Raw genomic sequence first — 27,757 nt, 5'->3', positions numbered from 1 at the left:
CTATGAATGTGTGGAAGTATTCCATGCAGGCATATCGCAGGGAATCAGCTGTCCTCTGCCGGCTCCACATTGGTCATATGTGGCTAATGCATGGTTACCTACTCTGTCATGAGGACCCATCTCAGTGTCGCTGTGGCTCCCAAATGACAGTCGTCCACCTCTTGCTGGACTGTCCACTTTTAGCTGCTCTGCGGCAGACTTTTAACTTTCCCAGCACTCTGCCTTCTGCAACAATGCATCCACAGCAGCTTTAGTTTTACATTTTATCCATGAGAATGGGTTTTATACTTCTATGTAGGTTTTAGTGCATGTCCTTCGTCCCTCTGTGTCCTCCACCCTAGTGCTTTTTGGGACACAGAGGTTGGCCAGCCACTGTAATCTACTGTCATGTTTAACTCTCTTCTGTTTCTAGTTTCTCTCTGTTGTTTTCTTGTCTTCTTTTGTTCCTTTTGGTGTTTGTGGCCTTCCCTTCATTCTTGTGGCTTGTCCTTTCTTTCCATTTTGTGTCATATGTTCCGTCTGTTTTATTCTCACACTTGGGGCATTGTTTTATTAGGAACGAGGGACCGACAACCTCGTAGTTTGGTCCCTTCAAACCATTCAACCAGCCAACCAACCATGAGGTTAAATATAACTGAGCATCCACACTGAAAGTAGTGAATTCATTGCCCATTGAGGTGAATAAATTATATGAATGCATGTTCTCTCTTCTTTTGGACCTGTCCAAAAGAACACACACCACATGTTCATATTAAAAAATCATATTATTAGTTCACATCATTGGTTTCGCAGCTAGACTGATAAGACTCGAAAGAACTAAGTTTCAGATGAGTTTGTCCTACTTTCTGAGAGCGAATGAGAGATGAGTACAAAAACTTAGTGACGAACAGTAAGCAGTGAACAGTCATCAGACCAATGGCTGGCTCAAGTGCCTTTCTGTGCATTCCTGCATTAATAGAACCAAATTTCCCAAGATGTTTTTAACTTCTTGTTGCCATTTTGGATGCTCTGCCACACCAGGGTGCATTATGATAAATGACGTGAGTACTGTTATGACCAGGAGTTGACAGAGTGTTGGGAATGATTTAAAAGAATTCTACAGAGGCTAGTGACCAGCCTGGGATGATCAAAAACAGATCATAGGATTAAGACAGAAAGATAATAACAAACTGAGAAGTGGAAATGGTACTAGAGACAAACAAAATCCAACGATTAACCCAGAGAGAGAGAGAACCTAAGATGTAGTGAAAGTAGAGGCCAAGAGCTAACAGTGTTTTATGACAATGAGATGTTAGTGAACTGGAAACTCTACTGACTCCAGTGCAGCTGTGTGATGTTGCGGCCGCCTATGGTAGAGTCCAGAGCAGCTACGAAGACGAGTGTGGTGCGTGTTCTTTGCAGAGACAGAAGAAAATTGGCAGTGCCACTGAGTATTTTCGGACTGTTAGTTGTGATGTAGTCAGTAATTGTTATGTAGCTTCTTTCTTCAAATACTGTTCATGTTTAATATTTCCTCTTTTCACGAATAACAATCTGTTTTGATTATCCAATGAATTTTTGCATGCAGAAGTGGAGATGCTGTCTATTGCCTCATGTGTAAACCTCTCAACATCAGCAATTTGGAATGTATTGCTCTTTTTCACAATACATAACTTCATCCGAGTCCATTCCAGTTCATTAGTGGTCTAATGGCAATGGTATGGGGGCAATGTAACAATACATTGCCCATTCTGCTTCTTTTTTTTTAAGTTAATGCAAGCATGTGGGTATTGACAAGAGTCAGCAATTCTGCTCTGGTATGTTGCTAACTGCTATTCTGTTGGAGGAAAGTCATTCATTAATATCTGCCTATTTGAAATTCGTAGTTTGCAGCTTTCTTCACTTAGTGGATTCTTGCATTATCCATGACAATAACCGAACATGCAGAGATATACAATAACAGTTGCTCTTTAAACCACCATTTGAAGACAAGGAATGTAATTTGAGTGGTGATTTTCAGAATTCTTAGCCTTTGACTGCTTAAGTACCAGTTTACTCTGGAAATTAAAGCCACTTTCTGCTGATCCAATATGAAGCACTGTAATTCTTTTACACTTACCAAGTGGAACTTGTAACACACCGAAACCATTGCTCATATTCCACGATACAACTCTTGCAGGATTATAGATGTTCCAACATATTTTATCTCCTGTGTTCTAAAAAACAGTCCTTACAGCTAAAATGTCACCACTTTCCATTAGTAATTTCCTCCTGCTGTTTGTTTTCTGATATGTGAACCGCATGTCCTTAAGTATTATCAACATAGTCCATTTGCCCCCATTTAAAATTTTGGCTTCTTTTGTACCTGAAACTAATTTATCTGCTGTCAGATATTTGCTTTAGCGAGCACACTAAATACTATGTGCTGCAAAATTGTAGGTCACCCATTTCTCCCTGTGTCTGTATACTCAGACAGCTGAACTACAGACTTTCTTAGGTGTGTTAACTTCATCTGATAGCCTCTGAACAGTCCTCAAACCAATACCACAGGTTTCAGCTGTCTGCTTCTCACATGGGCAACAGTGTGGCAGGTGCATTGTGCCAACTTGCATTCAGTGGAAAGCTTTTAAAATACTGATACACATAAGATTCTTTCCTTCTCATCCTGTCCAGTAAGCCTCCCTTGTTCAGGGGGACTTTCCTGAACTGTAGCCCTTTCCGTAAACCTCAAAAGTCCTTTTCCTTCACCACTCTTCCTTCCCCTCCAGCTCTTATACCAGGAGGAGGAGCCACTGGCTCCGAAAGCTTGTAAAAGTTAAATCCTTTTGTGTGTGTATTATTTATTACTGGATTTCATTTTACCATACAGAGGAGATGCTCAGCTGTGATAGGCACAATAAAAAGATGCACACAATCATAGCTTTCGGCCATTAAGGCCTTTTTCAGCAGTAGACACACACACACAAAAGCACAACTTGCACACACACCTGCAGAGAGCTGAAACGACAGCTGTGTGTGTGTGTGTGTGTGTGCGTGTGTGTGTATACTGCTGACAAAGGCCTTCTACATCTACATCTACATCCATACTCCGCAAGCCACCTGACGGTGTGTGGCGGAGGTTACCCTGAGTACCTCTATCGGTTCTCCCTTCTATTCCAGTCTCGTATTGTACGTGGAAAGGAGGATTGTCAGTATGCTTCTGTGTGGGCTCTAATCTCTCTGATTTTATCCTCATGGTCTCTTCGCGAGATATACTTAGGAGGGAGCAATATACTGCTTGACTCTTCGGTGAAGGTATGTCTCGGAGCTTTAACAAAAGCCCGTACCGAGCTACTGAGCATCTCTTCTGCAGAGTCTTCCACTGGAGTTTATCTATCATCTCCATAACGCTTTCGCGATTACAAAATGATCCTGTAACGAAGCGCTGCTCTCCGTTGGATCTTCTCTATCTCTTCTATCAACCCTATCTGGTGCGGATCCCACACTGCTGAGCAGTATTCAAGCAGTGGGCGAACAAGCGTACTGTAACCTACTTCCTTTGTTGTCGGATTGCATTTCCTTAGGATTCTTCCAATGAATCTCAGTCTGGCATCTGCTTTACCAATGATCAACTTTATATGATCATTCCATTTTAAATCACTCCTAATGCATACTCCCAGATAATTTATGGAATTAACTGCTTCCAGTTGCTGACCTGCTATTTTGTAGCTAAATGATAAGGGACCTATCTTTCTATGTATTCGCATCACATTACACTTGTCTACATTGAGATTCAATTGCCATTCCGTGCACCATGCGTCAATTCGCTTGATGGCCGAAAGCTATTATTGTATCCTTTTCTTGTATTGTTACATTCCATCCTGGATTTTCCATTGTTGGATTTCATTTTATCTTGAATTGTAATATATGCTTGAACTTTGGAAGCTCCATACAGTTTCCTTCCAAAAGTGCAAGATCAACAGTGGTGTTTCATGACAAAGGCACGATTTCCAACTTAAGTTTGAGAAATAACATTCACTATCTCATAGAACCTGCCAACAAACTCATAATAAAAACTGCAAAAGTTTTACATACATGGCAAATTTTCTTTTAGGGCAGTGTAATTCGTACTTTTGACAGTTCATCAAAACAGCATATAATACAATAAACCAGGGACAAGAGTTTCATCCTTGGTTTATTGTGCTCCTTGCTTCCAGGTCAGTTATATCTTCTGTGAGTTTAAGTTTCTCTTGAGTGAGTGCTGCATTTGTCTTTAAATGGCTCTAAGCACTATGGGACTTAACATCTGAGATCATCAGTCCTGTGTTTGAAACAGACCTTCTAGCTGTACTGAAGACAATCTTTAACTTGAAGTTACTGTCAAATTCAGCATTCTGTGGAAACGCTTGGGCATCTTAAATGTCTTCTCTTGTTAATAGTTTGCCATGGTGTGTTTGTCTTTATCCTGTCACTATTTTAAATTTTGTTCAGAATTTTCTTCCATCCCTGTAAACTAGTATGTTGAAAGTGGCATCCCAATTAGTTTGTCTGTATTCTAAGACTTTTTGCCTCATTGGTGCATTAAGTCAGTTCCAGGTGAGTTTTACATTTACACTGTTAGTGTATTTGATTTCACTGTATAGTTGTCTTTAATCCCTGATTAACCTGAGAATATTGGGGGGGGGGGGGGGGGGAAGGAAACTTTAAAGTTGTTGATAATAGTCCTCTACTGCACATTGGAGGGCTGTTTCTAGTCTGTTGTTTAATGTGTTTAAATCAGCATTGTCAGTAATTATGCAGGGAGTGTCTAGTTCTTCTCTTAGGACAGTATTGTACCTCTACAAGTCAGCTCTTATGTAATTATGGATGATTCAGGGGGGGGGGAGTGAGTTCAGATGGATTTATGACTAACATTGAAAATAGGATGGGGAGATGATCACTGGTGATGTAGTTGCCAATTTTTGCGTCTGTCATGTTGTCCGGATGTTGGGCTCCAGATGATGCAGTCTGATTACCTTTGTGCCCTATGAATAGGAGTGTGTACTGTGGTAGACCATGTAAGTTTTCTGTGGTTAGTACGTTGTCCATTTCTGTTGGTTTGCTGGTCACTTAGCATCGTGTCTCACATTAAGGCCTCCCATAGTGGTGACGTGCTGGAATGACGAGATGTATTGAAGGAAGTTGAGAGAGATTGCGTCATTTGGAGGGCCATGCATGCAGTCTACTAGGATTCTCTGATGTTGCAGTCTCCCGTCACACATCACTAGTGCTTCTGTGCTTCTGAATTGTGGGGGTAGTGCAGCTTGTATTGTGTGTGTAAGTTTCATCTGGTAGTATAAGGCTACCCCTCCCCTTCCATCAGGATGGTGTTTGGCGTTATGTATGTTGTTTGTTGCAAAAGCAGACTGTAAGAGTGTCTTTTTTGGTCTTATCATGCTACATTATCAAACAAGGAGTCGATTTCTCTTCTGTTTATCACAGTGCATGTCCCCACTTAGTGAGGTTGTAATTCATTGTGGGTGCGTCGATTGTGTGGACTTGACAGTTACTCAAATTTCAAGGCCAATTTGCTTTATTTGAAGATTATTCTGGAGCAGTTGCATAACCACTTGCTTCATCATCCTTTTTGTGTGTTTGAAACAGATGAGGAGTACATGGGTCATGATTCTGTGAAGAGCATCAGTACTGACCAGGTCTTCCCTAAGTTCTGCTGTTTCTGGAGTGTCAGCTGGGTTGCTGCTGATTGGAGTGGAGCTTGTACTTTTTGGCTTTTGGCTACTTGTGGTCATTTTGTGCACTTGCATGATCTGAGGGCTGATCTCTGTTAGAGTGAATGCAATTTGGGGAGACTGTTTCTAGGTTGCAGCAGCTGATGTGATGTCTGCTACATTTGCTTCAGACAATTGTTTCATTCTGGTAACCTTGTTGTTGTTGGTCAAATGCTTGGCATTGTGTGGATAGGGAAGGGGGAAATATGATGGTTCCACTGGATGATGCTGTGGAAAGAGTTTGACCCCTTGGTGGAGCGTGTGGGCAGTTGTACTTTGGCAGTGGCAGAGTACTTGGAATTGCTGAGTGACCTGTGGTTTTAGCACACCCATATGTGCCAGATTTTTAATATTCTGATGTTTTTTAGTTCAATCAGGCCTTAATCAGGGAAGTATACCACACAGACTTTGCTTACCACCACCACACTAATTGCAGGAGGTCAGGATGGGGTGGCAGTTTTATTTGTGCCTCAGTTTTGGGAGGGCAAGAGTTACTGTTTTGAGGGTTCCCTGTGTTATCTGCAGCTGTATTTAATTTGTTTGGTGTCTTTTGGCAGTGGTTATGTAGGTGCTTTCTCCAACTCTGAGTTATGACATGTTGTTCAAAATCTCAGCTGACTGGTGAGAAACTTTGACAGACTTTGCCTAGTCATATTGGCTAGAAGATGTTGGAGGTGAAAGTGCTGGCCAAATTCCGGAGATTGTGGTGAGAAGGGGGGGGGGGGGGGGGTTGTCGTTGCTGTTGGAGACTCAGGAGACGCAGGTGCTCATCTGGCAGTAGGGTCTGACTGTTTCCTTTGTTGAGGTGAGCTCGCCTCATAACTCCTCTAGAGATCATGCCCTGAATGAAGGAGAGTGGTTCATTTGTGTCCTGTGGTGTAGGGGTTAGGCATACTTCCCTGGGATTCCTTAGGCTACACACCCAGGGGTGTGCCAATGACTGGACCCTGAGTGGATATTCCATCCACTAAGAAGAGGAAGTGGAGAGGATGCTCCATGGCAGCTATCAACACTTTACCCGAAAGCTCTGCATTGTCTGTGCATGTCGCCTCATCTGCAGGCAAGCTGTGGCCCAGGTGACAAGAGGTCATTTTTGCACTGTGTGGTGCTTGTGACTGGTGGGCATACCGGTTCCACCGGGTGATGCAGTCGTCCACGTGGCCATTTGCACAGCCAATGGCGGGTGCTCGGTACCCATCCACCAGCAGTGGCGAGTGTTTGGGAGGTTGAGTTTTGTCACTCTGTTTGCTGTGTTCCTTGGTGTGACAGAGGATAATCCTACCAGGGTGGGAGTTTAAAGGTAGTTAGTGTATGGACAGCAACCATGGGGAGACTGCAAGTTTTTCAGTTCTCATCATTATTTTGAACACAATTTGCTTTAAAGTTCACTCACTGACCCACCACACCCTCGCTCCACAGACATTTACTCTCGACTGTGACCCATGTACCTTTCACCATTAGTCTGAAAATCTTTTTCACGAGTTTCTGTTTTGTTTATGAGGTGTTAGCAGTTATTTGCTCTTCTTTCCATATATTTAATGTATTAGTGTGTAATTTAGTGTCCATTCTTTCTGCTGGTCAGTCAGTTTTCTTTGTTTATAGTTGTTGAGATAATTTGGCTTTGTCAGCATGGCTGATGGAGCTGTTGTGGCCAGTGCAGGTTCGCTCCCCACTCTTCACGTCTGCCATCCTTACGTATCTTGGCGTTCTGTGATATCACGGAAGCAGCGTAGAATTTGTCTGCAGCCTCATCATTATGTTCGTGGAGTGTTGGTGTGTCTGCCCCTGTGTTATTCACTGGGGAAATCACTTGGGAGATGGAGCAACTATTTCAGTACTCTATTCTGCATAGCTTTTAAAGGATTATGTCTAGGTGATCAGGTTGTGAAGAAGATGAATTAAGTATAGGGAAGAGCATTTCCATTGTGCCCAGCACCTTTATGTGTAATTTTTCGATGTGTGGTTGCCATGTGAGTCTCTTTTCGAGCATGGTGCCCAGGTATTTGGCAGTAGAGGTCCATGGAACAGGTCTTCCCCATACTGTGGTCTAGAGGTCGGATGCTATGATTTTGTGGGTGGTGATCATGGGCTGGGATTTTGTAACGTTGTACACCAGCCACCACTTTGGTGCCCAGTCTTCTAGGTCAGCAATGTACTTTGAGAGGAGCACTGGACCAAGGACCAATCCTTGCAGTACTCTGGCAAATATTCATTGTTCTGTGGGTAGTTAAGAGGCTGCACATACATGAAACGTGTGGTCCATGAGATAGTTCTGCGGAACTTTCATGTGTGGCGTGGGAATCCCCAATGTCAAAACTTAGAAAGGAGTTTGTCGTGCCACACTAAATCAAATGCACGAGTTACATCGAACGGAAGTGCACCGAAATGCTCACGTCAGTCCAGGGCGCAGAATGTTTCCTCTGTTGGTGGCAACAGCTGTTGTGTGGTGGAGTGAACCTGTCAGAAACAAAACTGCTCTTCAGGCAGGAGGCCTTCTACATCAATATGGCTCTCCAAGCATTTGAGATATAGTCTGTCAAATACTTTAGAGATTGCTGGCAGCAGACTGATCAGACGGCAGTTGCTTGCCGCCGTGTGATCCTTTTGTGGCCATTTTGGCATGTTTTAGCACTCTGAATAAGCACCTGTTCTGGGTGAAGATCCTTGTCAGATTCTACATTCATTTGGTGGCAGTGGTTTGGTTATCAGATTGGTGACATTATCAGGTTCTAGTGCCTTTTGACTGTTGAGCTGGCGTAGTTGAAGTCAGACATAGTCTTCAGCTATCAGTTCTATGTTGTTTTCATTATCTTCTGTCACTGTGATGACTGGAAGTCATCCTGCAATGAGTGTGGCATGTTCAGGGTCAGTTAGGCCCTCTACTGGCATGACTTTTGCAGTGAACACATCTGCAAATACACTGGCCTTTGCATCCGGTTCACTGACTTATGTGTTACCTTTTGTAGCAGCAGTATTTTAGAGGTGCAGCGGATTAAGTCCCCCACAGCTTTCCAGGCTGTACTGTCCTCTATGGTCAGGTTTTCGACTTTGTTTGCCGACTATTCTATACTGTGAACATTAGCAGTTGCTTCCATTTTCCCAATTTATTCAGATAAGTTGTCTTTTTGTTGTGAACTTCATATTAGCTGCCATTCATGTTGGTATGTTTTTCTGCATGATGGCAGCTCAAAACTGCACTGAGAATCCCAGTGCTTGTGGTATCTCAGGACTGTCACATCTTCCTGGTGTGGCTGATATGAATGCTTCTGTAATTTCTTGGGTGATGTGACACAGGGCTGCCTCGGCTTCCTGCTCTTCTAGGTCTGGTGTGGCATCTAATTTGGTTGCTACCTCTGCTTTGCGTACTTCCCAGGTGTCTGTTGTTCAGTGAAGCATTGGCATTCAGTTCGAAGATTACAGATGAGTGATTTGATGACATAGAGGCTGTTGTTGTAGCTTGAAGTGTCACACAGCTTTAAAAATGCAGGTTCAAAGACTTCGGGGGGGGGGGGGGGGGGGGGGGCGGTGGCGGCAGTGCATACCTTCTCACTGGAAAGGTGGTTAGCTCATGTGGGCCTGTTACCACTTACCACTCCTCCTTGTTGTTTGGCCCATCTTTGTAGAAAGTGGCCACTTATGTGCGACTAGAGCTCCAGATAAGGTTCCTGGCATTTCACTCTCCTCCTAGGAAAGTCACTCCAGGGAGGGACAGTAGTCTCAGGAATTCAGGTGGTAGGAGAGATCCTCTCAGTGCTGTGTAGACAGCCACGAAGTTGATCATGCCTTGTTCCATTTTCACAACTCCTGTGAGCTCTGATGTGGCTAGGTTCGCAGGGGCAGTTTTTGGTGTTCTGTTGATCTTCATACATTCACTGCGGTGCCTCTGCCAGCTATCAGCTTATCATCTTGATGACAGAAGCAGTTTGCTACTTTCACCTGTACTCCCACTTTTAAGTGCATTTCGGAGAAGAGGCAAATTCCCAGGTTCTTGTTTCTGATGAAGTTGTGGAATTCTATGTCATGGCAATGCAAGTCATTGGTGTTGAATACACCAGTTGTTAACCCATGTGATTGTCTATATATGGCTTTGATTTTTTAACTTCTGCTTTATTCTCCCCACAGACTCTGTATTTTGTGAGTAGATCCTTAGAGGTGCAGAGGACAGTTTTGATGAGGCCAGCCAGTATTTGTAGCATTTGGACAGTCCTGTAGTGTTGTTACGATGCTCGGATTGTTGCTGTGCAGCTCTCAGTAGTGTCCTCTTTCTGATAACTCCAGGAAGCCGAGTTCAGCTTCAGTGGAGGTTGCTGGGAGGCTGCCGCTGCTGCTCTCCTGCAGTCACGTGGTGAGCAGCCGGCAGTGCTGGAGTTTGCCCTAGCAGGTGCCTTCATGGAGGTAGTTGCTCCCTGTGTTTGGAGGAGGTCAGAACACAGAGATCTTTTTCCTTCTGCTTTTCGAGTTGAACGTGTCATGTTCTTAGTAGGTTGACCTCTCGACCTTTTGTCAGATTATTGACTTCTGGCATTGGCGTAGTGACGTGGAGATTGTCAGCAAGCCGACCGGATGCACTGCTCGCATGCAAGGACATGCTGAGCAGTAGTGCTATCATCCATTGTTTGGCAACTGACGACTTAATGACTTGCACAGCTGACATCGTGGCGGCAGTCATCTGCTGTGACATCTGTTGCGTCACGCTTGTGATTCCCTTGAATGTGCTGGTAAGCAGGACAACCGGGCTGCCGATGTTGCTGTATCTCAGCATTGGCTCTGCTTTTGTTTCTCACTGACATGTTGCAGTAGACAGTCGTAGTATTTCTGCCATTACCCTTTCCACTGTGTCGGCATCTCTACTGGTCGTCTTGTGTGCAGTGGTGGCAGTGAGTGCCTCTGCAGTGGTATGCATGCTGCCCTGCATGTCCAGTTCATTGTGTGGGCTGCGTCTGTGCACCAGGGTGTGCTTTCTGGCCCAGGTGTGCTTTCTTCTTATTTGAGTGGCTGGCAACTTGCAGCTCTGCACCATCGGTCTGGCACACCTTGCTTACACCCTGTGGAGCATCTGGATGCGGACATCAGATGGCGCACCTCCTCCTGCGGCTAGCATCTTGTCCCTCGCTGGGGCGTGGATGGCGGTAGCAGTGTGCTGATGCCAGCTGCTTGTGGGCTCTGTACGATATACCACGTTGACAAGTTAAAACAGCTTTGATGTATTTGCAGCCACTGGAGCTCTCCACCAGTTAGCACACTATGGTGTTGCCTCTCTCTTCAATGTGCACTGGTTTTTGGAATAAACACCAGTACACTTGAGGCATCCAGCAGTGGTGTGCCACATGCCCAATGTCATGGTACATGTAGCATTCCCACAATCCGTGCTGGAACTTCAGATTTTCTATGGTTGTGGACGTTTTCATAATTTTGATATCTAACAACCCTTGATTCACGGTGTTGTCTGTGGGAGTCACCAATAGAAGTGGTACGTCCTCTCCAATGTTCAGCGATTTTGTGTGTGCTGCGGAGCACACACTGAACCCCAGCTTATCCAGTTTTTCTTGTAGCTGATCAGTCAGCATTGTCTGCAGAAGCTGCAGAATACAGCGTTAATCACTGCATCTGGCTCCGTTGCATATGTGAATAACATCATCTGCTCGTCAGACGCTCTCATTGAGAGTTTGTGGTAGTCCTCACTGTTTTGCATGGGGACCCTTACGAGGTTTTTGTATGCAGATTTCGCAGTGTAGTCAGCCTTAATCCACTGCTAAACCTTTTGCTGGAAGCTCTTGTAATAGGTTTTCATACAGAAGGAGCATCTTCAGTTGCCATGACACTGTTGTTGGCTTCCTCATCAAGGGTCATGAAAGTGCCTCCACAGCCAGTGAGTTGCAACTTAGTGCTACTCTGCCTGTCGATAACTGGGGTTAGTGCCAGAATAGCTTGGCTGGCTGTGAGTGTTGACCAGCCTCGCTTCTCAACCGCCGCCTTCATCTTATGCCCTCTGTCTGCGTGAGGGACACTGGTGGCGGGCTGCTTTTTCCTGTCACCATCATCTGCAGGTGCTGTCATCTAGTGTTTCTGGCATTCTTGGTGCTATTTATTGAGCCAAAACTCGAGAGGCTCTCTCTCTCTCTTTCTTCTTTGCAGGAAGGTTTACAGTCCACTGACAGTCCTCTCTAGTTGTGCCTCCGAGGTTGGCTTGTTGAACTGCCTCTTGTGATGCTCCGTCCTTGCCCATGTATCAGCCAGCTCCATATAAGCCAGCTCTGCCATGATGGTGGCAGTTGAGTTTGCCGTGTGCTTGAGTCTTGGTGTGCTCTGTTGTGTGCTAGTGCTAGCAGCAACAGGTGTGGCCACAGCAGTGGTGCCCACATCCATTTCTTCACTGTGGCCCACGTTTGTTGTGCGAGTCATCGCGTGGGTCGCCTGATGAGGCCATTGTCAGAGCAAGTTCATTTGAGTGGCGCTCTGCTGCTGGACACATTCTGTGGGCAACGAAATCCGGATTTCCCATTTTGCGCATTGTTCCCATCCCACCGTGGCTTTGACCTTGTGGTTTTTGCAGCTTCTGTTACCACAGCACAGTGCACAATTTAGAGTGAAGTCTGTGTTCTGTGTGCCCTTGATGTGCACTCACACGGTACACATATTGCTTCCGTGCCTCAGTGGCTGTGTACGTTCCTGGTTGTTAGTGTCTGAAACACTGTGCGTATGGCTCTTTTGACTTTAGGGTTTCTGACGTCAAATTGAAGTTTGTTATAAGAGGGAGTTACAAAATTGTCCGTTATTCTCAGTGTTTGCTATGATTACACAGAATAGCGGTGAGTCATTAGTCATTTTTGACGTGCTACAACTGCATACCCCATAATTTCCAGTTCTTCCTTTATGTGGATCAGGTTCATATTGAACATGAAGAAATTTGCCTTCTTGCAGAATACGTATAAAAGTTCATTTCTCTGGCTGTCGCTTCAGCATTCAGCATCATATTATATTTTGATATGTTCACTTGTACGCTGAAAAGTCACCCATGTCATTGGCTGCTGACCTTTATATCCTCAAACTCCCAGCACTAAGAAGCTTTTTAATAATGCCCAAAGCAAAAACCAACTTACTTGAAAACAAACTCATGTTCTTTATAAGCAAATTGATAACTTCAAACACATCTTTGAATAATATCATCAGTTACCAATCTAACACATTTTAAATGTGTAAAATCATAGCACATAGCAACAGATATGTGAAGTATTTGGCTAACACGAAGTTAAACAAGTGTTGTTATTTTGGGCTACCTTAACACACAAAAATTTTACTTGCATGCATCTAGAATTCTTATCAATATCAATAACCACATTTTAAATAGCATTAAGATCCTAGCAAACACAGGAATAGGTACAGTATCTAAAATACGTCAGTCAGCAAATTAAGTTTAACAGCCAAAAACTATGCAATTGGTCTTGTGTATGCTTATGCATAAAGTACTTTGTATGATTTGCACAAAGCAAACAATTGAATTGTGTTGTCTTCCTACAACAGAAGTGCCTTGTCCCTTTTGATTGAAAGAGTAGTGAGCCAGTTAAGGCGGTCCTGCACCTGTGGTAGATCTTGGACAGTTCTTAAAGTTTTAATTTTGAAAAACTTCTTTCTCCAGACAACACGGTGCCAGGTATCAGGAGCCAAATGTGCTGGGCTGTGGCAATATGGGCATATGATTCTTTGAGTGGGCCTAAGTACTTATGTGTGTCCTAAGTGGTCTTCTCTGTAGGAGTTTTACTTCTGAGATGACAGATGTTTGCATCAGCTAGTTGAAACTCATTTCAATTACCTCATTTCAGTTTCCTCATTTTGCATTCATGAAGTTTCGACAGGTAAAAGAGAAATCTGAAGTATACAGAATAATTAGTCAGCTCTTTGAACATAGATCTAATGCCAATTACAACTTCATTGCCAACCTCAAAGAAGTATTCAATTGTAAAAAATATTTCTTTTGCTTCGTGCTGCTTTTGGAGCTCGTCAGCGGCACTGCCTAGATTGTCTTCAGTCTTGTTGAAAAACCATTTCCGCTTCTTTTGGAGACGAGTTTGAAACTGTTTGTCCCATTTGCCATCAATTCTAGTGGATGTGAACCCTGTCTTCCTTTAGTTTGTGAGGAGGTCATTCAGTCCACTTATTTCTTGTAAGGCAATTTCTAACTACATGTCTGCAGCTTGAAGAACTGTACTGATCTCTTTGACTGCATGTAAGAGGTCAAGCCATAGAATAAGAGCCAAAATGAGTTTGAAAGAGCTTGCAACCTTTCCGCGTGCTTCACATACTTTCCCCAGCTCATCTCTGACAAGTTTGATGATTTCAACATGAGACGCCAATTTAACATTTGTATGTGTCTTTAAGTTTAGTTCAGAACAGATCTCGGTGAGAATATTCTATAGATGTCGAAAATATTGTAGTACACCAAAAAATGTCATTGCCTCTGTACTACATTTGGCCGTTTCTCCAAGGGCTAAGTTCAAGTTACAATGAAGGATACATTTAAGGATCTTAAAGGTTTTATGTTAGTTTTAAAGAATATTAATTATGGTAACACTTTGAGGAAAATAATGTGGTTGTTGGAACTGTGCAGGCTGTCTGATCCAAGACTTGACACTGACTGATCCAAGGACATAATCTTCATGAACATGGTGCATGGTTTGAATGAGTGGATGTGGGCTGAGCAGCTGACAAGTGAGTGCTGCTGTGATCGCAAATGGTTACACTTGAATCATGGATGCTCTGTGACAGTATGCCGTCGGTAATGTACAATTTTTTACCTTTATTTGAAAACTATTTCTTACTGTCTTATTTCAGTGCATTTGTGTGCTAGGTCACATCTTTACATTACCACTAAAATATCGTTAAATGTGCTTTGAAACTACGGAGGTATTGCTTCAAACAGCGTGTGGAAAGAAGGATTACGGTAAAAAAGTAAATTGAGAGTGCAGCAACAAATCGTGCTTGCCAATGAAAAATATCAGCCATTGTTACCAGCACAACTCACTCACTCTAAATAAATATCAGTGTGATTAATCAGACACAAAAAAGTCTTGCAAAATAAATATCTAGGAGTGAGGCTATTCACCTGTACTACCATCCATCAACTAGCACGCATTCATATGAAAGACTTGATTGCTGGGGAACTTGAGTGCAGTCATGCTCATGTATTTTAAATGGCACTTTACAGGCAAATAGACACTAAGAGTATGTAATGAAAATCCAAAAAATTGGTGGGTGTGTAAATTTTGTTATTGTTACGTAATTTTTTATAGCCAGTCTTTCACCTTGCTACTGCCCCCCCCCCCCCCCCCAACCTCCTGCCTTTCTCCACAATTGTGACTTTATTATTAAACCCATGAATATAAACGTAGTTACAACTTACCCAAATTTTCAATTACTTCATTTTGAATTTGTGGTCCAAGGTAGTGATGATGAGTCTCCTCTTCATGAATACAATGTAAGTATTGCTTCATTGGTGCATCAAAAGATGCAACCATTTCTATCAGCGTGTCCATTGTCGTGTTGGTAAATTCACAAAAAATCTTGAAATGCTGTATTTGTTTGTGCTAATAATTTCACTTCTGCAATTATTCTTGTTAAAACATCTCACTGGTGTTGCTTATCTTGACTTACCCGTGCTTCATTCATGTTGTCAATGGTCCACCTGCTTCTCTTGTGACATAATCAAAGGTGTTAATAAAGCTGTGAGTGAGTTGAAATATTTACAACCTCCCAAAAGGTGACTATTTTGTTTAAGAATTATAAGTAATAAAGAAACAAAAGTATTTAAGGTTTTGTTAGACTAAAAAAACAAGCAATGAAATAAAACACCATGTATAAAAAGAATTAGTTTATTTGCTTAAAAAATTGAAAAAAAACCATATCAAGCTGCAGACAGGCAGCAAAATGAACTAATGACCCATTGTGCACTTACCATGTTCCCACAACCATAGGTCATGTGCCTAAAATTTGAGCCTTACTAGGTGAGGAATTACTGGTAAAGCGTACAGTTCAAATATGTTTGTTCTAAGTAAGACAAAAATTCACAAAGAAACCAGTGGCAGATTATGACCACACTCTTGCAATTACCTCCCAAATGGTTCCTTTACTGACCATGTTTTCTGGATTTTTTTTTTTGTTTCTGTTATCGTATACATTCAGGTGTGTCAGTTGTCACTGCTGCTTATGATGCATCCTGTATATTTCTGTTAATATTGTGAAGGTAACTGAGTTGTTCTTTCCTTGTGTTTGGGTATAAAAGATTTGTTTGATTGTTACATGTCTGCAACTGTGTTTGTCTTTATGTAAGTAGTACAATCAATTTCCTTAGTTTAAAAATACATGTATTGGGTCTAGTCCTGGATAACATTCTGTAAGTTACACAGAATTTTGAAAGAGACAAAGGCATCCTCAAGGGATAGAACATTAAAAGAGCATTATTTGTTCACCTGCACATCGAGGAATGCGTAAAGTGTTGTCAGAAATGATCTTGACCTTTGAAAACACATTGTGTTGAGCAATCAGTCTTTCCTTCTCATCCCATCTGGTAAGTCAACTTAACTTGCAGTCTGGGTGACTTTCGTGAACTCTACCCCTTTTCCTAAACCTCACCAGTCCTTTTCATTCACCCCTCTTCCTTCCCCTTCAGTTCTTGTGCTAGGAGGAGCCATTGGCTTTGAAAGCTTGCAAATGTAAAATCTTTTTTTTTTTTTTTTAATGTGTTCTCATGTTTTCACTTAGTGAGTATGCTTTTTTATCTACCCAATTACATCATACTTTTATAAGGATGGAATTAACAGTCTTATTCTGTCAACATTTTCTGGATTTTGAGCTGTACTTCATAACTGATCCATTTTGTAAAATGAAAAATGGAACAGTTGCTGAGTCAACAGTCTTTAATTGTATACAGGACCGGTTTTGGAAAACTTAAAAAGTTCAATCATCTTGTGTAAAATGTAATAATGAAAATGCTGTCACACATCAAGGGGAGTGAGTCCTCAAGTCTGAAATATCATAAATATGTGGCCAAAATTTCTAAAATACATTACTTACAAATAAAATCGTATAACTGTCTGAGGCCATCCTCATTCCAGTGTTGTCAAAAGAATAAAAGGGACCTAGCAAAATCTGAAAAAAAAGACATGACTGGACACCAAAAGTCACCAGAATCTTGAAACATGTAAAAGGCAATAAAAAGAGGAAGAGAAGTCACATATTGCATGAAATTACTTACATCAATTTCATAAAAACTGATCCAGTTGTGCAAAAAGAGTTAACCCAATGAAGTGTTGCTGTCAGGTATCGAACAAACCGTTATGCTCAACATTGAACTGTGTGCGGGAAAGTTGTTGAAGTGTGGTAACAGATTCCTTATTTTTGAAATAATGTTCAGTAGTGAAGGCATGGTGCTGAATTATCCACTGTGCTATTGTTACTGATACTATCTAGAGTGAAATGGTGAGGGATGTGGGCCATGGAATGGCATGATGCTCCTGTATAGCTTGTAGTTTCAGATGGAACATACACCCCCTGACTGACACATTACATCAAAGTCATACAGCACACCTGGCAATGCAGGATGAATATGGTGTGCCCCACGTGGGCCACAAGCCATGTCTGTGATAGTGTCAGTTAACAAAAGTTCCTCTTTTGGTTGTTTGTTTCAATACCCAGGAAAACGAGGGACAATTCTGCCAGGTGGTTTGCACTCGTAAACCTTCTATGGCCGCCGATGATCTGGCATTCTCATCATATGTCCATACCATTTTAATGATTTTCTTTCAATTCTATCAATTACTGTATCATTTGCCTTCATTCTAGCTCTTACTTCCTAATTAGATTTTATTTCAATTCTTGATATTCTGGCACTCCTACACAAGTAATCCATTTCCACAGCTATTAATCTTCTTTTGAGATCCACATTTAAGATTCATAATTCTGATCCATAACATAGCACTGATTCAACCATTATCTTATGTACTCTTTTTCTTATTGCTGTTGAAAATATTCTTATCTAACCAAAGAGAATACATACACCCTAACACTTTTCTGCTTTGCTGTATTCTATATTTTACTTCTGTATGGCCCAATCTATTTTTATCAATATTTGCCCCGAGATATTTAAATTCATCTACCTGTCTCATAACTGCTTTGTCATTGATGTGTACTTAAACTTTAACTCTGTTTTTGTTAGACTCATTTGTAGTCCCCATCTGTTGTATTCTTCATACAAACATCGTATCATGAACTGAAGGTCGTAATAATCTTGTGCTATAATACATTGATCATCAGCAAAACGTTATGAAATATCTGTACATCGTTGACAGTGATTCCCATTCTTCTGCAGCTATATTCAAAGAGGCCTCGAGGGCATTGCTGGCAGTTTGAAATCTGTTAAGCGATTGTGTAATGGGACACTGTTGGTGGAAACAGCTAGTTCCGACAAGCTAAGATTCTCCAGAATGCTCACTCCCTTGGGGAATATGTCATCGAAACTGAGCTGCACACCACCTTGAATTGCAGCAAAGGTGTTGTGACTTGAAGGGATCTGGTGGACATTCCCAAGGGTTCTTTATCCTGATATTAAGGTAGATTTCCATTGCGTAAGTGAACGGCCTTATGTACACAACCCAATGAGCTGTTTCAAATGCCAGCACTTTGGGCATACTGCTCTTGGGTGTCGTGCAGAAGTGTGCTCAGGCCGCCCATAAAGGTGTCCATTGTCTGTCTCTGTTGAAGTGTGTGACTTGCTCTGGGCCTCACCCCATCTGGAGTCAGGACTGCAGTGTGTGTCTGGAAGAACGGAAGATACAGGAGCTTAAAACTATTAAGTGCATCCCCTATACTAAGGCAAAAAACTATATAAAGCCACGCTGCCCCCATGTTTTGTTACCGTCTTCGCTTCAGTTGTTAAACAGCCCACACGGAAAGCTGATGGTGCTACACAAACGGAGGCTGCTAGTGTCAGCGCTAATACCAGCATTCATCCATGAACTTGTGCTGCTGCAGTCGTTAGTCGCTTCTATGCCTGTCCCTCCCTCGAGAACTTCAGATTTCCTGCCCCCCCCCCCTCCCCTCCCCTCCCCTCCCCTCCCCTCCCCAAAGGTTCCGTCTGGTACACTGCCTAATGTTGCCACACCTGCAGCCCTGACTGTGGCTTCAAAGTCCACCCAAGGTAAAAAGTCCAAGGCAAAATGTCAACCACTGGTGGAATGGATTGGGGCAACCATCTTGCTCCAAAACTGAGTATCCAATCATTGTGGGCTCCCCTTTCCTTCGGAAAGTCGGGATGAAAGTACTACCCCACTGATAAATGGCTCCCATTACACAGTGGAACATAAATGGATTCAGGATGCACATGGAGGAACTGAAACTCTGTGCTTGTGTTAGCAGGAAACACATTTCAAAGCATGTGATGCCCCCTACACTACGGGGCTATACTCCATATTGCAAAGATGACCTGACTGGGGAAAGAGCCGAAGGAGGGGTTGCTGTGTGAGTCAATAATGGACACCACTTCTCTGCTTTTCCCCTGGATATCGACCTGCAAGCAGTTGCAGTTGAATTGTCTGCTTGTGAGAGGCTTAAGTTTGTTCTCTTTATTTACCTCCACTGGATGCATTAGACGCTGAGGCTCTCACAGATCTCTTCCTGGGCGATTTCAATGACCACCATGTCCTGTGGGGCTCAACGTTTACTTGCCTAGGGGTCGAGTTTTGGAGAGCCTCCTGACATCTCGAGAGCTGTGCCTCCTAACCACTGGTGCCTCGACTCATTTCTGCACTGCTACTGGGTCATTTTCAGCCATCGACCTATCTTTCTGCTCTCCAGCACTCGCTGACTCTGTTGACTAGGAGGTCATTGACAACCTTCATTCCAGCGACCACTTCCCAGTTCACCTTCAGCTACTCAATGGTGTGTTGCCGGAACAGAAGCCACGAACGTGGATGATAAGCAAGGCTAACTGGATGCTGTTCGGCCAGTTGGCTGTGTTTAAAAACCGTGACAGTGTCCAGGAATGGGTGGATCACATCACGAATGTGATCCATCATGCTGCTGGTCCATCCATACCAAAGTCTTTCGGTCCTCGTCAGAGGCAACCTGTCCTTTGGTGGGCAAAAGAATGCCATTTAGCTATCTGGGACAGACATGCGGCTCTTTGACAGTTTAAATGCTGCCTGACAGCGGACAATTTCACACCCTTTCGAATCAAGAGAGCCAAGGCTCGCTATGTCATTAAAGAGAGCAAAAAGTGATCATGGCACCAGTTCATGAACTCAATCAATTGTTCCACTTGTTGTTCAAAAGTATGGCAAGACATCGGGAGGATTTCCGCTAAACACAGCCGTTTACCAGGGGTGCCTACAAATGCCACGTAGAAACATTGCTCAGACCCTGGCTGAGCATTTTGCACAAACCACTGACACTGCAAGCCGGGATCCATTATTTTGTCGCTACCATGTGACTGTGGAGAGGGAAAAGTTGGACTTTAGGTCAAACAGTTCTGAGACTGACAACTCCCCTTTCTCTACGTGGGAGCTCAAATTGGCACTGAATGAGACTTTTGACACTGCACCCGGTCATGACCACAGCCAGTACTGCATGCTTTGACATCTGACAGCGGCGTCAAAGGAAATCCTCCTCGAATGTTTTAATTTAATGTGGCAGACCGGCATTTTCACTAACTCGTGGAGGGAGGCAATTCTCATCCCTCTCCTCAAACCAGGAAAGGACCGCACATGTCCCAGTAGTTATCAGAGTATCAACTTGACGTGCTGTGTCAGAAAGATCTTGGAACGGATGGTTAAGCATCGTCTGGTCTGGCTCTTAGAGACCAGGCAACTCCTTAACTGCTCTCAGTGTAGATTCCGAAAATTTCGGTCCACGGTTGACAATCTGACCCTCCTAGAGGCAGCTGTTCAGAAGGCTTTCCTCCATCAGCATCACTGTATCGACAAATTCTTTGATATTAGTAAGGCATATGATACTACCTGGAGACACTGTATTCTTGCAAAACTGCATCAACCGGGCTTTTGTGGCCACCTCCCCATTTTCATTCGAACATTTCTGTCTCAGCAGTTTTTTTGGACCCGAGTTGGTAAATACACTGTCTGATCGATTTGAGTTACCATCTTTGCCATAGCCATCAACAGTACCACATATACAGTAAGGAGTCCAATACAGCGCTCCTTATTTGTGGACGACTCTGCTGTTTTCTGTTTCTCCTCCGGGTGAGCTATCAGTTGCAACTTACAGTGCGGTGGTTAGAGGAGTGGGCTACAAAGACGGGTTTTCAGTTTTCTGCTGATAAGTGTGTGCGTGTGTGTGTGTGTGTGTGTGTGTGTGTGTGTGTGTGTGTGTTCATTTTAATCATTCTTATCGTTCTTTTAATTTGCCTGCCTTGCATATGGGGGACACTATCCTGCATTATAGAGATACAGTGCAGTTTCTGGGCCTAATTTTTGACTCCAGATTGTCATGGTTGCCACATCTGAGAGACTTAAGAGCCAAAACCTTGAAGGCACTGAACATCCTCAAGTGCCTCAGCCACAGGTCTTTGGGAGCAGACAGTGCATCTCCTCCAGTTCTATCGGGCTTTTGTACATTCGCGGCTGGACTACGGGTGCACGGTGTATGGGTTAGCAAGGTCCTCTTATTTGTGGATGCATGATGCTGTCCACCACACGGGGATTCAACTGGCCATGGGTGTTTTATCAGCCAAGTCTCATAACTAGCCTCTGTGCAGAGGCTGGGGAACTGCCACTTACCATCTGGTGGCAGCTCTTGCTGGTGTGCCAGCATTGTAAGTTTTTTTACAGTTCCAACCTCACCCACTCACCATAATGTTGCTCATCTGCCACTGGACCGTCTTTTTCCTCACCATCCCAGAGCCACGATCCCCTTTGGGACCCACGTGCAATGTGTGCTGGAGTCCCTCGGTGTGGAGCCTATACAGCCCCAAACCCAGAGTTTTAACTGGCTGCCACCCTGGTTACTGGAGAGGCCCAAAGTGATTTCATATTTGGTGCGGTACAAGGGAGATTGCACTCCTGCCACCATTTTTAATGCAACATTTTCTGCCATTTTTATCTGAGCACCATGACTATGTAGCTGTTTTTACAGATGGGTTGAAACAGGGGGATTCTGTTGGTTGCTTTGTTGTTTTTCCAGATCGTGATGCAGAATTGTCTGCGATCGTGCGGACACTGCAGCAGGTGAGACATTCTTCCCATCCTAAATTTCTTGCCTTTATGACTTGTTAAGTGCCCTTCACTCAGTGGAATGTTTGTATCCCACAGATAAAATAGTCCAGACCATCCAGGATGCCCTCCTCCAACTAAAACGACTGGGGAAGTTGGTGGCTTTCTGCTGGGCTCCAGAATATGTTAGTATTGCTGAGAACGAAAGGGTAGATCTCACAGCCAAGAAGGCGTGTGTCAATCCACAAGTCTTTCTGTGTGCCATCCCCGTGCATGCACTCACCTTGCTGTTCAGCTCTCAAGCCATGTGTTGGTGGGAGGCTAAGTGGCTGGAAATGAATGGCAATAAGATCTGTTTAGTCAAGCCCACAAGGCGTGTGTGGTGTACTTCATTCCAGCCCTGTAGATGGGATGAGGTTCTCCTCACTTGGCTTCGGATACGCCACAGTCCTATCACGCATGGCTTCCTGCTCCGGTGAGAGGACCCTGCAATGTATGGTGCCTGTGGGGTCCAGGTCACTTTGCACCCTGTTTTATTGGATTGAGTTTTATTTTCTGACCATTGGGCTCAGCTGACTTGACAGCGGATCTGCCATCTCTTTTAGGAAATACTCAAAGAAATGTGGTTGCAGTTTTAAAGTTCTGTGACTTGTCCAATGTTTTTAACAAGATTTTAGGGAGAGGGTCTCGATTTGTTCACAGGGTGACTGGCCCGCCCATATTTTATGTAAGTGGCCAGCCAGTGACAATTTCCTGTGGCGTCCTTGACACTCCTTTCACATTTTCCTTACGTTTTGTTTTCTTATACAGCCTTTCTTTTCTTTTCCCACTTTCTTTGCGCATTTGCTTCCATTTTACTAAGTTTATCCACATTTCTTTTAATGTGCGTCAGGCTGCTGATGACCTTGATTGTGAATGCCCGTAGGCCCCAAAAAACAAACACACACACACACTCAATTACTCACTCACTCACTCACTCTCTCTCTCTCTCTGTCTCTCTCTCTCTCTCTCTCTCTCTCTCTCTCTCTCTCTCTCTCTCTCTCTCTCTCTCTCTCTTTGTTGAAATCTACAAACAGACAAAAGGTATCATGATTGTGCTGCCAGTTCTTATCTAATATTTGTCGTAGTGTGAATAATTGGTTGATGGTTGATTTACCTTTTCTGAACTCTGCTTCTCCTGTGTCTAATATTTCCTCAATGTATGGGTTGAGCCTGTTCAGTATAATTATCGATATTACTTTATAGCGTGTGCATAGGAGAGATACCCCTCTATAGTTCTGTGTCAGCATTTTGTATCCTTTCTTGTATTGGAACATACAGCACCAGTGTTCCATTCCTCCGGTATTACTTTTTTCTCCATACCTCTTTTATCAGTATGCCTAACCGTCCATGTATCTTCTCTTCCCCCTTCTTTGTAGAGGTCTGCTGATATCATGTCTATGCAAGGGGGCTTCATATTTTCTAGTCTTTTGTCTCCTTCACTTCCATCAGAATTGATTCTTCGACTAATGGTTGTATGTTCTGATTGTTTTCTGCCTTGTTTTCATTGTTGTAGGTACAGTGTGTCCAGAAAAGGACTCCCTGATTTCAAAATTAAATATCTCGAAAACAAAGATCGACAGAGAAATGCAGTAAACGGTATGTTTATTGTGAAAGCTGTAAGATGTTTATACAGCAGTTTGAAATAATAGTTACAAAAGCTGCTAACAGATGGGGCTGTACGCTGTACAACTCATATCAGCATACAAAAGTGAAATAATCATATGAAAACAATCTTTGCAAACAGTCTCATGACAATGTTTTCAAAATGTTCACCATTGGCACTACAGAGGTGGTGCAAACGAAGAATGAAATTCACCATCACATTTCGTAGTGTCTCAGCTGAAATGGATTCGCATGCCACAGAGATCACCGATTCAAGCTCGTCCAGCATGACGGGATGCTTCGGGTAGACCATGTCTTTCACTGTACCCCACACAAAAAAGTCATAGGGAGTCAAATCCGGCGAATATGGAGGCCAATCCGTGCCTGCACCAGTAAATTTGGGATATTCCAAAGCAGTGACTCGATTCCCGAAGTATTCCTCAAGAAAGCGAAACACTTGTTAGGTCCGATGTGGTCGGGCTCCATCTTGCATAAACCATTCAGTACCTGGTCGATCCTCTAACGCTTGCTGTGTGGCAACAGATTGTTCCAAAATTGCAATGTAACGTGCACCAGTGACAGTTTCTTGAATGAAAAAAAGGGCCAATAATGCCTCTGCTGCATACTGCAGCTCACACAGTAACTTAAGGAGAATACAGGGGTTTCGCTTCATACCAATATGGCTTTTCGGAACCCCAAAATCGCCAGTTGTGCTTATTCACGTATCCATTTAGGTGGAAGTGTGCTTCATCTGTAAACCAGATGCATCCAACATCAAATCCTTCACTATCAATCATTGTGAGCATCTGATTACCAAAGGCAGCCCTTTGTTGCACAGCTCGTACGGGTATGGCCTGGTGCATTTGAATTTTGAATGGAAACATGTGTAGGCTATTTCTCAGTATTTTTTGCGTGCTGGAACACTTCAAACCAGTCTCAGATGCAGTTCTATGGACGGATGACATTGGATTTCGCTGAATAATTCCAGAAACTGTGGCGATATTATCAGGCGTAACTGCGGTTCGCTTGCGGCCAACATGCCCCACTAGATCATCAGTTACGCTGCCTGTTCGTTGAAATTTTGCGAAGAGCGTACAAATGGTTTTCGCATCGTGTCCTGTTGGAACATTAAATCGTTCTTGAAAACTTCGCCTTGTTGCCGTAGGACTCTCTTCTAACCAGAAAAACGCGTTGTTCAATGGAGTACACAGTTTTAATCTCTTCCTTTAGTACGCTAACCTCCTTTCACGTTTCAATAGTGGAACTGATCGCTCTGGGCTTTGGATCACTATTTATACTAGGCATTACGTATGGCTATTACAGCGCCATCTGTTAGCAGATTTTGTAACTATTATTTCTAACTGCTGTATAAACTTCTTACAGCTTTCACATTAAACATACCATTTACTGCAGTCCTCTATCGATCTTTGTTTTCGAGATATTTAATTTTGAAATCAGGGAGTCCTTTTCTGGACACCCTGTATGTACCGGGTTGTTCAGCAGTTAGTCGAAATATTTTCTCCAGTTCTCTAAATTTTCTTTATTCGTGGTGATAAGTTTTCCATTCTCATCCTTCATTGACCTGTAAAACTGTTTACTATTGTTCTGGTTCTAGTCCTCATCAGCCTTCTTTATTTATTTATATATGAATGCACTTTTCTCTCACCTTACTATAATCTTCATTTCTCACTTGGCTTTCCTGTATGATGCTTGGTTTTCATTGGTGTCATTGTTCATCATTGTCTGTCTGGCTCTCTTGTCGCGTACTGCTTTTGTACATGTTTAAGAGAACCATGATTTGCACTTTGTATTGCTATTATCATCATCTCATTGTACTTCATGCACTGTCTACCTCATAACTGTTGTCTTCTTCTTCCATTTTGTGTTGATATCTTCTTTTCTGTTGGTCATTCTCTAATACAGCGAATCTATTTTTAAGCTTAATCTTAAACTGTCTATTCACCACCACCTCTTTTAGCCTACTCACATCTACTCTTTCAGTTCTTTCACCACTGTTGTTCTTACTTGGTGGTTTTGGTAATGATTGTTTCATCTTTATAAGCATAAGAGAATTGTCTGAGGCTATGTCAGCCCCCTCTCATTGTCCTAACATCTGTTATTGCCTTATTATGTTTTTTCTCTATCAAAACATGGTCTATTTGGTTCCTAGTTAATCCATGTGACGAGGGCCACGTTGCTTTGTTTGTTTTTATGGAGGAATAATGAACTTACTATTTTCATGTTTCTAGCTGTGGCGAAGTTGATAAGCCTTATTCCATTATCATTTGATTCAGTGTGAAGGCTGAACATGTCTATATGTAGTTGCCATTGCTGTTCTTGTCCTGTTTTGGCATTTAAGTCTCCCAGCACAATTTTGATGATGTATTGTGGTGATCTGGAGTACATCTGGTCTAAGGTGTTTTAGAATTCGTCTTTTATGTCTTGCTCCTTGTTCCCACTGGGGGCATAGGTACTTACTAATGAGATATTTCTTTATTTGCCTTTGATTCTGATGTAGCATATTCTTTCATTGACATTTTCTAGTGTCATCACATTGGCCATTATTTTGTTATGAACTGCAAATCCTGTCCCAAATACGTGGTGACCATGCTTGTTTCTGTTGTATATGATAATGTAGTTTTTTTCTCTGTGCCTACCTTGTCCAGGCCACCTTATCTCCTTCAGGGCTGTAATATCCATCGTGTACTCTGTTAGTCCTTCATCAAGTATCTTTGTGTGTCCTGCAGCGAACAGTGTTTTTACTTCCCATGTACTTGTTTGTAGTCCTTTGTTCATAAGCTTGGGTCACTTCCCGTTAGATCCATTCCAATCCAAGACTGGGTGTGAGTGTATAGAAACCTGTCAGGTTTTTTTTTTTTTTTTTTTTTTTTCAATGTTGGATGGTTAGCCCAATGATTAACCCTCCCACTTCATCTGGGTTTGGGACCGTCTGGAAGATTAGTTTTCTTCCAGGTGTGGTTAAATATATGTATTGCATTAGCTAATTGAGGTTATATTCTCATCCACATCAAGATGAGGAAATTTGCAGTCATTTTTGCTGTGAAAGTCTGTTCCGAAAGCAGGAGCTCGCCACCAGAGTTTTAACAAATTAATTTTCTATTAATACTTTCCCATCATTGTAGTGACCATACTCGCCAACATCAACAGCTAATAAGACTGTGGAAGGAAAACCTATGTAATTATGAAGTGTTGACAAAAACTGAGTAGGAGATTTAACTCTGATGCACTTTCTGTCTAAGCTTCCAATGTAGTTTGGTAGATTAAATGGTTCCCAGTCATCATTCCAAGTTGTTGTGCCTATTATTGAGCATCGTGAACCAAGCTTCTCAATTTTGAACGGTTACCAGCTTCTCTTAGGGCTTGCTAAAAACATAGACCAGAGATCATCGTGATTTGTTAAATCCACCTGTTCGCTGCTCTTTAGTCTTTTGCCCTTAACCGGCTCTTTGATTATTTTTTCTAGGTTTCTCCATTCTTCTCACAATAGGGCCAAAGAACAAGAGAATTTTTTGGTTGAAATGAGGAGACACATAGAGATACAGAGTTGCTCAATAATAGACATTTTTGTCCTTCTTTCAGCCCAATTTAGACACAGCATTCTGGGCCGGCACCAAAACTCAATTGCATCAATGTGCTGTTTGTCTCTGGCGTTAAGGCTCTATTTCTTGCAACCATAAAATAAAACTGAAAACACGTGCGTTTCAACAAGCTGAACCTTTGTGGTTTTCGTTATTGCTCTGTTCTGCCGCATCTTGGTGAGCTTCTCATAACCACGGGAAGTTGTGAAGATGAGATAACTTGATGGATAATGTGATTCGCCATCTTATCTTCACAACTTCCCATGTCACAGATAGTTGATCCAAGATATGTGAAAGAATGCACAACCTCCAGTTCCTTTACCCGACATGTCCATTGAACGTTACTCCTCGATAAATTGTCGTGAGTTTGGACTTGCTGAGATGGAGGTCCAGTCCAAATGCTAGATTGATGTCTTACTTTTGTTACTAGCTCAGCAAGATTATCTACTCTGCTGGCTGCAAGGATGGTGTCATCAGCAAATTGGAGGCTGTTAATAGTTCTGCCACTAATAGAAATGCCTTGAGTCTGACCATTAAGGGCGTTCCTAATGCATTGATGTTTTACAGTTGGGGA

The 27,757-nt window shown here is 42.7% G+C and overlaps 1 long non-coding RNA gene across 1 annotated transcript in view; it reads left to right on the top strand.

Annotated features, from left to right (window-relative positions):
* LOC126284963 (uncharacterized) overlaps positions 1-27,757 on the top strand; it is a 116,923-nt gene that overhangs the window by 32,095 nt on the left and 57,071 nt on the right. Inside the window, exon 5 of the long non-coding RNA XR_007551583.1 lies at positions 14,332-14,499. This is a non-coding gene — a long non-coding RNA (uncharacterized LOC126284963). The remainder of the gene's footprint in view (positions 1-14,331; positions 14,500-27,757) is intronic.

The sequence above is a fragment of the Schistocerca gregaria genome, chromosome 8, assembly GCF_023897955.1.
Source record: "Schistocerca gregaria isolate iqSchGreg1 chromosome 8, iqSchGreg1.2, whole genome shotgun sequence".
Classification (NCBI taxonomy): Eukaryota; Metazoa; Arthropoda; class Insecta; order Orthoptera; family Acrididae; genus Schistocerca; species Schistocerca gregaria.
Note: the sequence above shows the minus strand (reverse complement) of the source record. Positions and strands in the feature narration are given on the sequence as shown.